Below are 16403 nucleotides of genomic sequence, written 5' to 3'. Positions count from 1 at the left end.
TCATGTAATGTGGCAAATCAAGGAAGAATTTATTTTTCAGTGAAGGCAAGATTTTTGGATGTACTGAAATTGAAGGCAGAGGTTTATGAGGTGATAAATGGATATCTGCCATTGGAAAGAAAAGATTTATATCAACCAGATGAAGTGCTATTTGTGGCCAAAGATGTCACTCGAAAGGCGAAAAGAGCCCATGAGGCATTGGTCCAGCTGAAGCGGAAATATGATGTAGATTTGACAAAAACGAAAATGTTCCAGGGAAATCACAGATTGAATTACAGAGAACAGGAGAGGAGAGTAGTTGGGTTGGAAGCACATATTCGAGAATTAATCATAGGATTGAGGGCATGAAAAGCATTAGATCGATGGGAATAGAATTGGTCTAAGAAAAAGACACTGACGAGAGGAATAGGAAATACCCCGCCTCCACGAGGGGGGACAGAGAGAGTAGGACATTTCTGTTACAGGAAGTATAAAATGGAGGATATGTTCATGTGCCTTTGGGGAAGGGTAATTTGGCATTCCTTCACAAATGAGTTTCCCCAGCGGAGGGAGAAGAATACTCTATTTGACGTAATGGTTCATGGGGATTTAAGGGTGGTGTGTAAGTTTGCAACTGAGTGGCCCACTGCAGAACCAACTAGGGATCCCATAACTCAAGGTCCATCACCAGAGGTCATGAAGAAATATGAACAGGCAATACTTGGCTAGAGTCCAAGGTAGCTCCTCGGACTATTGATTGGCTCAAGACCGTACCATCCAGGAACCGAAGGAATCAGTGCATGATTATTATGAACACTCTTATTGGCTTTCAAACAGCATAGTGGCCTTGATGCTCATGAACAAAAATATATGGGAAAGTCTGTCTTGAAATTTGTGTTAGGATTGGGAGCTGAGATAAGTTTGATGATTCAGCAACATCTGATATGATGGCAGAACCAGTCAGGGGATGAAATTCAGTGTTATGCTAAGTACTGTAGCGATCAGGTAGAATCCATGCATAATAAAATGAAGGATACGTTGATAATGGTGCAGTTGAGGAATGCTGAAAGGCCAGACCAGATTCAGAGAAATGGAAAATATATGGGTCGACAGCAAGGTAGTGGTCGTGGAATGGCACAAAATATGACAGGCTACCGGGGACAGGGAAGAGGATGAAGAACCGATGCATGAACTGACTGGGTAATCTCAAGGAGAAACACTGATTGTTATTATTGTCACACAATTGGGCATTGTATAGGTATCTGAAGGACTGAACACAGTGACTAGACCATGTATAGTTGAGGCTTGGAACCCTAGGTGCAGGTGCCTCATCCCCCTAGGATTGATGCACAAAACTATTTATACCAGCAAATGCCTTTCATTGAATTGACAACTATGATCTAAACACAAGGAAGGTGTGAGGTGGGAGGAGAACTGCATTTTGAGAGCAGTATCAGAAGTAGATCAGAGGGGACCCTTTGTGGATGGTGATGTCAATGGTCACCCGATCACATTTCTAATTGACACTGGTGCAGCTCGATCTACTGTGAGGTCAGTGGTAGTTCCAAATGTGTCACTTTTTGGGCAATCGATTTTAGTGGTAGTTGAGACAAAATAGAAGATGACTAATCCCCTACCCAATGAGTTGCCTGTGAGAATAGGAACCTTTCAGGACCAACAACAATTTGAAGTGTGTGATTTGAGTCCGGTTTGTCTACACAGACGATAACCAAGATGAATTGTACCATCTATTGTACTCCGAAGGGAGTGGAATTACAGACCTGTGATGATGATGCTGTTTTTAAAATGGCAAGTCAGAATTTGTGTGCACAGATGTTCATTGTACTGACCAAAGACAAGCTAACAGTGGATTTGAGGGACTCCTGTGGTGTGGGAGTTCACAGGAGAGGAGATATGTTTGATCCGAGGAGTTGAACCTGTCAAGATACAGGTCAAGCCAAATGCAACCTTCGTAAGGATGCCACAATACATGTTGACACCCGAGGCAGTGGTGGGAATAACACCAGTGAGTGAATCCATGATTGTGCAAGGTGTACTGAAGGAGATTAGAGGAAGCCCCTGTCATTCACCTATAATGGGGCTGCAGAAACCCACTGGCAAGTATAGAATAGTGTGGGATTTGCGGCAAGTCAATGAAATAGAGATTTCATGTGTGGTACCCAATACAGCTGTGATTTTGTTTCAAATACCTTGTGAAGCTGAATGTCAAGTATTTTTTTTTATACCCCTGTACGAAGAGAGCCAATTTATATTTGCTTTCCGTCTGGAGAACCTTGTGTTAACAAGGTGTTGTATTCCATACGGGTATACAGAGAGTCTGTCTATATTTAACCAAATTTTGAATAGACATAAGAATCTTGAGGGTCTGACAATGCCACAGAATTTTGGTACTCATACAATACATAGACAAACCTTTGATCGTCTCGGAAACTGAAGACGCTTGAAGGATAGATCCTGTGGCTTCATTGACAATGGACATAAGGTGCAACCTGGCAAACATCAGTACTGCTTGCTGAAGTACAGTATTTGGGGCAACAAAGTGAAAAGGGAAAGAGAAAGTTGTCACCAGATCGCATAGAGGCGATTCTGCAATGGAAACTCCAAAGACGCAGAAGAAAGTCTGAATGTTTTTGGGAATGGTCGGCTATTGTCGACAGTGGATCCCAAAATGTTCTCTGCAGGCGAAACCTTTGTTAAGGTTAACGTGGAAGTACATAAGTGATCCGGTACCATGGGATGATGATTGTTTAAGGGCCTTCCAGGAGCTAAGTGAAAGCTTGTGTCATGCCCCAGGTCCAGGAATGCCTGAATATAATAATGCGTGTTCAATTTTCTGTCATGAGAGGTATGTGTGCGCATTGGCAGTACAAGTTGATGGTAAATACCGAATACCGTCAATAAAGCATTTTTGTGCTTTTTTGTCAGTGCCATGTGGCAGACATACATGCACTTAGGGCATGTATGTGCACCACATGTGCACACATGCACGATTCAGGGGTGCTACAGGGTGTCAATGTGACAGCCTGCCTGCCTTGAATATGCTCCCGCTATTACCGATTTGGTATTTACCGAATCGATAATAGTGAATGTCTTCCCATTCATTTCTATGGGCCTCCAGGCCCAAAGGAATGAATGCGAAGGTGTTCCTTATTACCGAATCGGTAACTACCGAATCGGTATTAACCAATATTACCGAATTGGTAAAATATACAGATTTCTTACCTACATTCCGTTTACCCATACTATAAATACAGAATCGGTAAAATTCGGTATTTGAGAATCGGTAAATAGAGATTATGTGATGGTGATGGGCTTTGCCTTTACACTGTGTTAAGTTAGCATGAGCTTATTAGAAGTTTGAACACCATTTTTCCTCTCTGCTGCTTTTGCACATAGCACATGATATTATACATGTTTAGAGTCTAGCAGAATATGTTGCTTCACACAAGAATAATGTGTTTTCTTATAGTATCTGCCTTGCTTGGTAAGCTATGTCTGAACAGTGAGTGGCGAGGCCTTCAAGGTTATTTTAACACAGTGGTTGTTGGTCGGTCTGATCAGCGCACGTTCTAGACATAACATATATGGAACTGAGGGCACCTCCGATGTTGGCGCATTTAATAATGCACTGCGAAGGGCATGCAGACACAGTTTGGCGAACATTTACATGCAGAGAGCTGGTGTAGAAAATGATGTTATACCTTTCTACTAGGACCAGAGGGATGGGGCCGCCCTTGTAATACCAAGAGAACTTCTGTAGATATAATATAATATACTAGAAAGGGAGGGTAAGATTTAGGTGCAAATTAGCCTTCCTCCCTTTAGCATTTTAACATGCTTTCTCCCTTTGTATTTTGTGGAATAGAAACTATGCTTATAACCTTGTTGCTTATAATATGTCTGCTTGTATTAGCTAAGATACTGCAAATGAGAACACAGCATTAGAAATAAATATTTTAAACTTGCACGTGTCCTCATTTACTCCTCGTTTTGGACTGGTATGAGAGTATAACGAAAGAGTGTTCATGTGTTCCACGTTACCTGAGGTGTTCTAATTTCATGTTCTGAGTTGTCTAATCATTGGGGGTATGGACGAACCAATGAGACACCTATTGCTGGTAGGGAATTTTGGATACTAAGGTGAGTTTTGGTACACCCTAATTTACTGAGGTTCCAAGTCTCTATGCACAGTTCTGTGTATGAGCAGAATCCCTGTGACATGGCACCCTAATGATGGTGGTCTTATTACATGGCACTTGAGTAAGTATGGGTGAAATTTGCGACTTCACAGTCCGTGAATTAGTGCAAAATTGCAAAAAAACCTCTGCGAGTTTGCGAATTTTCCCGTGAACTGGCGGATTTTTGTGCCATTTGCACAAATATGTGACCACGTGTGCCTGTAACTTTACCAGCACACCAAAAGGCGCTGAGGTCCCTTGAGTGAGCTGGCCATTATAGTGGGGACGGGCGGGAAGAAGTTTCATACCGCTAGTGTGTGGTGGATGGGGCCAAATGGGTGGGGTTTCTATGCGAGTTCACATGCATCTTGTTTATAAAGGGTCAGAGACCGAGCAGAGCAGCAGATGAGAAGAAAGCAGCCTCCTGGTCACAGGAGCTACACGGGGATGGCGCTCGGGAAACTCATGGATGCAAAAGTACGTTTGGCACAGGACCCCAGAATCCTTCAGATGTCCAAGATAGCTCTGCTGCGCGTGTTGGTACAAAGCCATTCTGATCCTGCTCAGTGGGTTCAGGCGCATGCAGCTGCTGCTGCTGGACAATGTTATGTTATGTTATGTTATATGAAATTTATAATGCGCACAATTACTCTTAAGTATCCTGCCGCGATATCCAGGGCCTCAGACATATAGCTAGAGAGAGAATAATAGGCCTGGTCGAAAAGGTGAGTTTTGAGGAGCTTCTTAAAGCACCTGATATCCTGAATGTCACGCAGCACAGCAGGGAGGGTATTCCAAAGAATGGCTACTTTGACTGAAAGAGACTGGCCGCCCATCCTAGAGCAACAAAAGTGGGGGGTGGTCATCAATCGATGAGAAGCAGATCTTAAAGATCGTTGAGGTGTATAGAAGGCCACCCTTTTCCTGATATAGGAGGGACCCAAATCATGTAAAGCTCTATGCGCTAAAATAAGGGCCTTGAACTACACCCGCTGGACCACTGGCAGCCAGTGAAGATCATACATTAGTGATCTAATACTTGATCTCTTAGAGATGCTAAGTAGAAGTCTGGCTGCTGCGTTCTGGATTAATTGCAGTTTATTAACCAGATATCCAGGGATGCCAAGGAAAAGCGCAATTGCATAATCCAGGTGGGATAAGATAAGCGCCCGAGCCACCAATTCCTTGTCCCATCTCATACTAAACTGCCCCGTACAGGCATATGCTGGTGCTGGGCGGTAGGGTGCAGTGGCATGCGGGTGCTCCATGCCTGGTATATGCGCATACTGGTGCCAGGGGGGACACGTGTTTTTTGGTGCTGTGTACCAAAATATGACTTTACATTTTGACTGGACCAGACGGTGGTAAAACCTACACAGATCAGGAGCATCCAGGCACCAGACTTCATGGTGCAAGAGCATAATGGTGCTGTGCGGTATGGGTATATATGTACTGGGGGCAGTGGGACATTTTAGCACAATGTATGCTCACACCCAGAGGGCTCCCAGGCAATTGAGCACAAATGATTTTCACACTGAGAGGGCCCTGGACAGTTCAGCAGCACGGGGGCTCATACCCACTGGGCCTGGGGCAGTTCAGTAGTGCGTGGGCTCACAACCCCTGGGAAGCTCAGCAGGTCAGGGGCTCACACCCACAGGGCTATAGGGCAGTTTAGCAGCGCCACCCTCTGGTTCATCACTGCCACCCTCTGTTTCATCACTGCCACCCTCTGGTTAACCACTGCCACCCTCTGGTTCATCACTGCCAGCCTCTGGTTCACCACTGCCACCATCTGGTTCACCACTGTCTTCCTCTGGTTCCTCACTGCCATCCTCTGGTTCATCACTGCCACCCTCTGGTTCATCACAGCACCCTCTGGTTCACCACTGCCACCCTCTGGTTCATCACTGTCACCATGTGGTTCATCACTTTCACCCTCTGGTTCATCACTGCTACCCTCTTGTTCATCAAAGCACCATCTGATTCACCACTGCCACCCTCTGGTTCATCACTGCCACCCTCTGGTTCATAACTGTCACCCTCTGGTTCACCACTGCCACCCTCAGGTTCATCACTGCCACCCTCTGGTTCACCACTGCAACCCTCTGGTTCGTCACTGCCACCCTCTGGTTCACAACTTCCTCCCTCTGGTTGATCACTGCCATCCTCTGGTTCATCACAGCACCCTCTGGTTTACCACTGCCACCCTCTGGTTCATAACTGCCACCCTCAGGTTCATCACAGCTCCCTCTGGTTCACCACTCCCAACCTCTGGTTCACCACTGCCACACTCTGGTTCATCACAGCACCCTCTGTTTCACCACTGCCACCCTCTGGTTCACCACTGCCACCCTCTGGTTCACCCCTGCCACCATCTGGTTCATCACAGCACCCTCTGATTCACCACTGTCACCCTCTGGTTCACCTCTGTCACCCTCTGGTTCATCACTGCCACCCCTGGTTCATCACTGCCACTCTCTGGTTCACTACTGCCACCATCTGGTTCATCACTGCCACCCTCTGGTTCATCAGTGCCACTCTCTGGCTCTTCACTGCCACCCTCTGTTCACCACTGCCACCCTCTGGTTCACCACTGCCACCCTCAGGTTCACCATTGCCACCCTCTGGTCCCCCCTGCCACCATCTGGTTCATCACTGCCACCCTCTGTTCACCACTGCCACCCTCTGGTTCACCACTGCCACCCTCTGGTTCATCACTGCCACCCCCTGGTACATCACTGCCACCCTCTGGTTCATCACTGCCACCCTCTGGTTCACATCTGCCACCCTCTGGTTCATCACTGTCACCCTCTGGTTCATCACTGCCACCCTATGGGTCATCACAGCACCCTCTGGTTCACCACTGCCACCCTCTGGTTCACCATTGACACCCTCTGGTTCACCACTGCCACCGTCCGGTTCATCAATGCCACCCTCTGGATCACCACTGCCACCCTCTGGTTCATCACTGTCACCCTCTGGTTCATCACTGCCACCCTCTGGTTCATCACTGCACCCTCTGGTTCACCACTGCCACCCTCTGGTTCACAACTGCCATCCTCTGGTTCATCACAGCACCCTCGGGTTCACAACTGCACCTTCTGGTTCACCAGTGCCACCCTCTGGTTCACAACTGTACCCTCTGGTTCATCACCGCACCCTCTGGTTCACCACTGTAGATTATGGGGAGAAAGCACAACTGCCCAGCCTCAATTCCACACCTGCTTCCTTACCTGTAAGTGCTTCCTGTTGTGGTTTCATTTTTGTGACAGCCTGGAGCATTGTGGCATACTTGTAACTATGAGCAGGGTCAGAGAATAGTTGCAAGTAGGCAATAACTCTGGAGGCGCCGCTCAGAAAGCACTTACAGGGTTACAGCAGGTGCCCAAGTGGAAGTTAATTTCTTTGTAACCATTTTGTAAATGGTTACAAAGAAATTAGCTTCAACTTGAGCACCTGCTGTAACCCTGTAAGTGCATCATGTACTTCAGTTTTTGAAAATCCGTCCCGAACGCGATTTCGCACATTTTTCTGCAATTTTGCGATATTCGTGGACCGCGAAATTGCAGAAAATCCACAAATTCCGTGAACGGAATGGATTTTATGCCCATGCTTACACTTGAGTAGTGCTTCTATCAGTTCTTAACCCCTTCAGTATTGTTTCCGGATAATAGTAGTGCCGGACAAACCTACCTATAGTTACATAGGTCTTTCAAGCTTGCATCTTTTCAAACGGTTTTCTTTTTCAATTACTACCCAGTTGTGCTACTTTGTTTCACATTGTACCTTTTCTTCTCTGTGTCACTATGGCTGACATTGTTACACCGCAGCATAGTCGCATTGCGGCTTGCAATCATTTGCAAGCTTATAATGTTGGTTTAGAGGGCATGGCAGTGATTTTAGTAGTGAGTACTGAGGTGGCTTACCCATTTGAGATATTTTACTCTTGGTGACATTTCCTGCGATGGATGGAACCACGCAGGTTTTTCACACGTACACACTCAGCTGTGCCCGCGGACTATGTTCCTTATATGACATAGGAGGTTCAAATTTCTGCATGGCAGCACCAAGTTTGATTTGATGGCGACCTTCCCCATGTGGTAACGGCTGCTAGATTGGGGTCTTTGTCTATTCCAGGCACAGATTGGCCGGTTTTGGCTGGATTCAACCCGCAACCTCGTTCGAGGCAAGTTGCCGTTGCTGAATTACAGGTCCTAAATAACTTTACTTGTAGTGTTATTCGGGCCCTAGTTCAATATATGAACCACAATTTACAGGGCGGGGCCCGTGGATTGAGGCCCTTCCAGCTGGACCAGCAGGAATGAAGCTGAGTCCCGTGATGGTCAATTCAGTTATGGGCAGGCGTCCCATAGATAAGGATGATATGCCTTTTTGGCTTGCCGAGAAGTTTGACCAGCTGAAAGCAGTATTTACTAATTTGACTCCCGTTGGAAAACACAACATTCTTACAATTAGTTTACCTAAAGACTTGGTACCAGAAGCGGGTGACTGTGAGTCATGGGGGAGAATTTTTGCGGCAGTGTACACGAGGTGATAAGGGACTCTGTCAATGGCTGTCCTTCCAACAGTCATTAAACATATTCAGGACTAACACCGACCTGAGGCTGCCGTTGAATTGGGAATGAGACTCGTTGGCGCATTTGATGTAGTAGCCGAGCTTGTCCTTTCTAATGTGAAGGGAGATGCAGTGAATTTTCAGGTGACTAATGCCTTACGCGAGGTTCCCGACGCCGTCAAACCCCGTCAGTTAACAAGAATTATTATGGCTTCCTATAAATAAAACCATTGGCCACAATAGTTTAGGTGTCAAGCCCTTTACTGCTAAAGTTAAAGAGCAATTCTGAAACAGATATTCAGCCCTCATATTGGAACAGAAATAAAAAAACAGGGAAAACAACAGCAGAAACTAGAGTCTCGTTCCCCATCACCTGTGCCTTTGTCTACTGAGCGCGTATATGATTTGCGCTACCGCACTACGATTAAGTGGCCTGACAGGTTTCAGGTTCCTGATCAACGCTCTCCTCATTCTTTACAGGACACATCAGCCTCATCGTCCGGTGGTGGAATAGGCGGAAGAGGTAGGGGTGGCCAGGTGATTTGTGACAAACCCCGCCCCAAAGACGGTAAACGTAAGCAGGGCGATTCTTCACAGAAAAGACACCAATTTCAGAAAAAAAAGTTGCCGCTTTAACAGCGAGATATGCCACAGATAGTGAGAACGCAGCTTCGGAATCCGACATGGGTTCTGACCCTGCTGGACAGTGCGGCAGAGATTACCATTGTGCAGGAGGCCCTGCATCCACTACTGAAGGTGACAGCGACTAATCGATGTGTTGTTGTGGAGACAGCTGATACAAGAGTAGGTCCCCCTGATTGACGTTATGAAATTGTCCTGTTGATCGAAGGTGACATACAACGTACCATAAAAGGGGTATTTTGGTAAAATCTAACAACTACATATGACATTTTGTTAGCGGAGGCTGACTGGTCCCAACCTTTTGTTCTTGCAGCTCCGAGAGGAGAGGAGGTTATCCTCCCCAGTTTCGCGCACACGGTCTCCAAGGAGCATGCGCTGAACTTTGCAGAAGAGTGGGCTAAGGCCCTGGCGCTGGCTTTGTACCGTACATTTTGTGGTTGGGATAAATTTTCCCCACACCACGAAATTCCCTTACGGTCTGTGCCGCAATCTCAACCACAATATCCCATACGACGTGAAGCTAAGGCTTCCATTGCAGAAATCCTTGAACAATTGGAATATCAAGGTGTTATTGAAACTTGTGTGTCACCTATGAATAACCCACTTTTTACTGTGACCAAACTTTACGGTTCGCAACGTTTGGTATTGGATTACCGGCATTTGAACTCGCATTGCCGTACCTGTGCAGTACAGAATACCCACCACTCTGCCTTAGTGGATAGTCTTGAGAATAAACGGCTTAAAACCACGCTTGACATATCCAACGTTTTTTTTGCCCACCTTTTGGATTGTCTTAGCTCAAGTCGACCAGTTTTACCTGTGGCGGCAAACAGCGCCACTTTAAATGCCTCCTGATGGGCTATAAGAATAGTCCAGGTGTGTTTGCTGCCTGTATTATCTCTCTGTTGGAAATAGTTGACCCAGATGCGTGTTCATATGTGGATGACATTTATCTCACATACAACGAAATTTGGGAACGTTTGTGTCTTGTTGACCGCATAATTTGTAGCTTTGCGGAATTCAGTTACAAATTTAACTTTGCAAAGTCTCACATTGCAGAGTACACAGTATTGTTCCAGCGCTACAAGCTCAACAATGAAGGACGGGGGTTGGCCCCTCACTTCCTGGAGAAATGCGCACAACTGTGCACTCCTTCAACACTGAAAAAACTACATTTTGGGCGTATTTACATTCCCGAATATGCCCAGCGTATCAAACCTTTGTATGCTTTGATACAACCTACTTTCAACAATACGTGCTGGCTGCCTGAATATACAGCCATTTTTCAATCTTTGCAGGCTGATCTTTTAGAATCTAAATTCTTACTAACTCGTGATAACCACACCAACCTGGTGATAAAAATCATCCCTGGGGCGGTGGTTTTCACTTACCTTACTTTTAACAAAGTTGACACAGTACCTATTGCTTACAAGTCACACTTGTAAACTTCAGCTGAAATGCAGTTTTCCACTGTGGAAAAAGTTTTGACAGCAGTGCAAATGGCGATTCTGAAGGAACATGCATTGTCGCAGGGAAAACGCATGTTGGTTGTTACCACGTATCCTGCGCTAGAGGCAGTGACGAAGGCCAGTGTACCAAATTCTAAAGCTTTGCACCCAGGGTGGATACAATGGGCTGCATCATTCACGTCTCCGGATGTCACATTTATTTTTGGTGCCTCCTTACAGTAACAGGAGTTTTTGCAGTATGAATTTGTTCATCCTGCGCCATTGACAATGCGACCTTTGGAGGATTTCCATTGTATCATTTACACTGATGGTTCAGCGCAAGTTGCGTATGGGTCTAAACGCTTGCGCTATTGTGGTAGGTACCATGGTAAAAGATGAATGCAAGTCTGAATTCGTGCACAACCAGACTTTAGGGCACTATACCACACAGTTGGCAGAGGTCCGTGCTCTAATGCTTGCATTAGAGTACGCTGATCCTAGTGTGACAACTCTAATTATAAGTGATTCTTACTACTATGCCCAGTCTTACAATGAGAACCTGCACTTTTGGATTCTGAATGATTTTCGTGACTCCAAGGGTAGCACAATAAAACATAAAATTGATCTGGGTCCGAGTGGCTGAGCTTAAAGAGCTGTTACCGCTCGTGTATGTAATTCACACTCTCAGTCATCAGCGTGTAGGAGTTCGCGTTGTTGGCAATTCTTTGGCTGATGAAGCTGCAAAAACAGCAGTATCGACATGTTTGGTTGTAGCAGTTACACGTTCCAAAAGTAAGATTGATGATGACATCTTTGCAGCTGTTGCTGCCATCGAGAAGGGAAGTAAATATCCAGAAGGGAAGTAAATATCCTAAGAGGTTCCCTTGTGTGCATACTTATCACTTAAGTCCTGATAAAGCCTTATGTGAAAATACCTGACGTTGGTGAACGGTTGATTCCCAACGTGGACCGCAGGTCCACACTGATTACAGCTTACCATGAAGGTGTAGGGTCTGCGCATGCAGGCGTTTCACCTATTGTTTCACAGTCGCAACAACGTTTCTGGTGTTGGGGGCTGTACAGACAGACATGTGATTATGTCCTTCAAGGTGACATATGCCAGCAGATTAAACCTTCAAATGCTGTGCGTCCGCCCCAGACACAGTTGTACATTTCTAATAAAGCACTTTGTTGTGTTTATTTAGATCACTGCGGTCCCTTTTCTTCTGATACTGTGTATAAGTACATCTTAGTAGCAGTTGATTCATGCACACGCTTGTGTGGGTCTGGCTACACTGCAGCGCTTATTCGCGAACTGTCATAAAAGACTTGCATGTCTTTGTAGGGATTTTTGCCCGTGGTTCCTTCCATTTGGATCAGGGTCCTGCTTTTGCCTCTAAGGCGCATAAGGATACCATGGCTTCGTTGGGGGTCCAAGTCAAGTTTTCGTCTCCATAGAGACCTGAGGGTAATAGTGTTGTGGAATGAATGAACCGTGATTTAAAGCAGTCTTTACAGCTAAGGTTATAGGCACTGGCAGGAACTGGCTGGCCCACCTCAATAGCGTGCAGTGTGCCGCTTGCCCTCAATAATCTCCCTAGAAGGTCCCTGGGTGGGCGGACCCCATACAAAATGCTTTTTGGTATCAAGATGTTCATCCCGGACCTTGACAGGCTGTTGCTGCCTCCTTTGACGTAGATGAACATTGCAATGTTTTACAGGATCTACAAAAGACGAGAGACAGTCTTGCAAAGGAATATTTGCCCTGCACATCTGAGACTGCGTTGCAGACTCCAGTAGTTGGCTGGCTACCGTAGGTTGGAGAACTGGTTTGAAAGAAGATCGAAAACAAGAAAGAATTTGGTCCCTCATATTGAGCTCTGGTTCCAGTGCTCGGAGTGAAGGGCACAAGAACAGTAATTTTAGCACCACTTCCAGGTCATAAAGAAAATAGGTATATCTCCATTGACAATGTCAAAATACACAGAATGGCCTATTCCTCTTAGTATGACCCCGGCAGTCTCATGTCCATCGGTTTTGAGAAATTCTGTGTTGGCCCCGGCTTCTAATCCTAGGCCTGATGTTGCCCTTGAGATGCCTGCAGTTTCAAGTCCTTTATTGAGTTTACTGCCTGATGCTCACCTTGATGAGACTGTCTATACTTACCCCACTGACTTTTCGATGCCTGATTTGCAAACTTGTTTAGCTAAAAAATCCAGATTTTCATTTGACACTGACTGTCACACATCGAAGACCCCTCCAAAAATTTCTGTTTTGGCAACACTTTTTAAATAAAAAATGTTGATTCCACCTTGGACATACATTTGGTTGATACTTTTTTGATTTACCTCTTCATGTCAATTGGCTTTGTGGTGCATTTTTTACGCCTCGTCAACGGACATTATGTCGAGGAGAGAAATTGCATTCAACATATTAATGGAACAATGGCTCCCCATTCCTCATCACACATATTGAAGAGGGACCTGGCTTATGTTAACATCACTGCTTGGCCCATCTTGGATGGGATTGTGTGGGATGCTGTTCCATTTCAAATCCATGGGCCCACTGAGGTTATAAATGTCCCTAATTTGCTTAGAGTTTCTATGGGGGATGTGATTAAACAAAATATACGTTCTGATGATTGGAATGTTCAGGCCGGATAAGCTTTGTTTTCTGATTTGAAATATTATGCTGCCTTTGATGCTGAAGATTTGTATTTAGAATCTGCTAATTATGGTGATTTGCATTGTTACTAACATTTTGGCAATCACTGCCTGCATAAAGGTAATACCAGGAGGAATACTGTTAATTACACACAATGGGAACATTGTCCAGCTCTTGTGCAAGGCAGTTCCACTTCCTTTTTGAAAAGGTTCACTTATTTTACCCATTTTAATCAGTCAAATCCCAATGCATTTTATTTTAAAATGACAGAAAAGTCTGCATCCAAGGTTAGGCTTACCGACACAAAATTATAGTATTCGAAGTCCTTTCTAGACCAATTGGCTGTTGGGGGCTACGAGTTGTGGAAGGATACCGTTGATCTTAAATCTGTTTTGGTGTTCTAAAAGCTGGCACGTGCAAGGCACTGAGGCTTTGCACCGTGCATGCCTCATCCCGAACCACATGTTGATTTTGAATTCTACAATTTCACAGAAAACTTGCTTTGGATTGGCTACTTTAAAAAAAGTAAATGCTCCTTCTTTTCCTGAATTAGAAGAATATTCTGGTTGGAATAATGCCACAAAATGTTCGATCATAGAGTTACAAACTCTATTGCTGAATTCTTCCTTTAATATATCCGGTTTGGATCCCAAGGGTTGGTTGCTCTGGCACAAAAGTGCTGATTCCTGCCAGCATCATTTTCTGGCTTTAGCTCCTGCCTATACACAGGTCAGGGTGGATCCCCGTTTTGAAGGTGGCCTTTCTGTGGCTACCTATTTTGTAGGCAAATTATGGCAGAATTGTCTCAGACATTCAACTTTGGCGTCAGTTAAGCTGCATTTATCTAAACTAACTGAAGATGTTGATCTGAATGATTTTGTGAAAGGCCCGGCTAATGGCAGTTCTAAAATATGGATATATGCTTTTTACAATGAGGTCTGGAAAATGTCCCAGACTTAGGCAGCTACCCGCATTAGAGCTATAGAACAGGCTAATTTACAGAAAGTGCTAGCAGTTGTAGATAACAGCATTAACATGCTCTCTTCCAACATTTACACATTAGACAATGTTGTTTCATCAGTTGTTGATATTGTGCAGGATGAAGTGTCTGTTTTGTACCACGGTCAAAATCAATTGCATTCCATTAAGCAGTTTGCATGGACCTTTCAGCCCTTAAAAGCTGGCTAAGTGCCAATGCATTATATGAACACGTCATCTTTGTTTGCCCCGTTTAATTTAACTGACAGGCAGCGTTTGATGTCAATGGAGGATGCAAAGTGTTTCATGTTACAGATTAAGAAGTTAGAACCTTTACCATTTTCAGTGGCTCAGACCAATTCGGCAATGTGGCTTACTCCCTGGTTAATAACTCTCCCATTTCCTCTATTCAAGTTCGAGGCATGTATGAAGTACTATGGCATTGGTAGATATGAGCCTCAAGGCACTGCTTATGTCCATGAAGATTGGTCGCTTCCATTTACCTATAGATGCCTTGGTGGGGTAAGGAAGTTTATTTAAATGGTGAAGATTGCACTGAAACACCAGATCACTCATTAATTTGTAGACATAATCAATTGCATGGCTCTAGTAACCAGAACAAGCTGAATTTAGCCTGTATTTTAAAAGGTACACCTGTGCCTGCTATTGTACCCACATTCACATTACTGGCAAACTGGAGTTATATATTTTTAAATAATGATGATTGTTGTTGGTTAGTAGCAGGAATTGCTTATGTTGTTACCGCCAGTGAGCGTGTGGTTTACTGTAAAAATGTAATGTATCCTCCTCCGCATGGGAAGCATGATGTTTTGATGTGTTCTCAGCGTTTTTTCATTCGATTTTTTCCAGCCTGTTGGTGGATTTCCCTTAATGCTGGATCTGGCTGCAGGCGTTCTGCTGCTGTTTTGTTTATTTCAAAATGGATGCACATCCTGTGTTACAAGGAGAACTGTCACGGCTGTTGCTGCTCTGCAACCGGTTGCTTGAGTATTATGGAGAGCTGCCTCTTGCAACATTGAGTGCGGCTTATGGATTATCGTTTTGATTTCCTACCTTACTTGCGTCCAGCCTGTCTTTCATTGCCTGAGTTGCGATTTCGACTGGGCCCTGGATTTGTGTCTCTGCAATACGGTGTCTCCCACTGCGGATTATGATCAGCTTATGAGCCACTTAGTTGCTCATGAATTGCTTTTTTCTGGCGGAGGAATTATGGCCTTTGCAGCAATGCATGGAGTCCTGGGTTGTTGGAATGTGTTTTCGCAGCGGTGCAAGATTTGTTGGCACACAGCTTCATTGAAAACCCACCGAGTTGTCCTCAAATGATGCTAGAGGCTCCGGGAATTGAGAAACATATATGTTCTTTCCCTTTGTTGAATTAGATGCCTGAAACATTTTCAGATGAGAACAGTGAGTTCCTGTTGGAGGCTGTGGCTGCATATTTTGCATATTCATTTTGGATTGAGATGTGTCATTGCTTCTCTCTCTTCCATGACCGAGGTTACATATTGGACATCGGATATTTTTTAATTTTTTTTTATCGAGCTTGAATTTTTTTTCTGCCCAGGCCTATTGGCTTCACTATGTCCATGGTTACATTTATTGAATTTGATCTATATTCGAACAATAAGGTTTTTTGCTCTAAATTATTTCCGCCTGGTGCAATTTGAGACTGGTTCTGACCGTCATTTTTGAACTCTGCTTTCCAAAATGTGCCCTTTATCTTATCTTATCTTATCTTATCAGTGCTCGGATCAAGGGAGGGTGTCATGGTGATGAGCTTTGCCTTTACACTGTATTAAGTTAGCATGAGCTAATTAGAAGTTTAAACACCATTTTTCCTCTCTGCTGCTTTTGCACACGGCACATGATATTATGAATATTTAGAGTCAAGCTGCA

Source organism: Lissotriton vulgaris, chromosome 3_1 (assembly GCF_964263255.1).
Source record: "Lissotriton vulgaris chromosome 3_1, aLisVul1.2, whole genome shotgun sequence".
In the NCBI taxonomy this organism is placed as follows: Eukaryota; Metazoa; Chordata; class Amphibia; order Caudata; family Salamandridae; genus Lissotriton; species Lissotriton vulgaris.
This window is presented reverse-complemented; position numbering follows the sequence as displayed.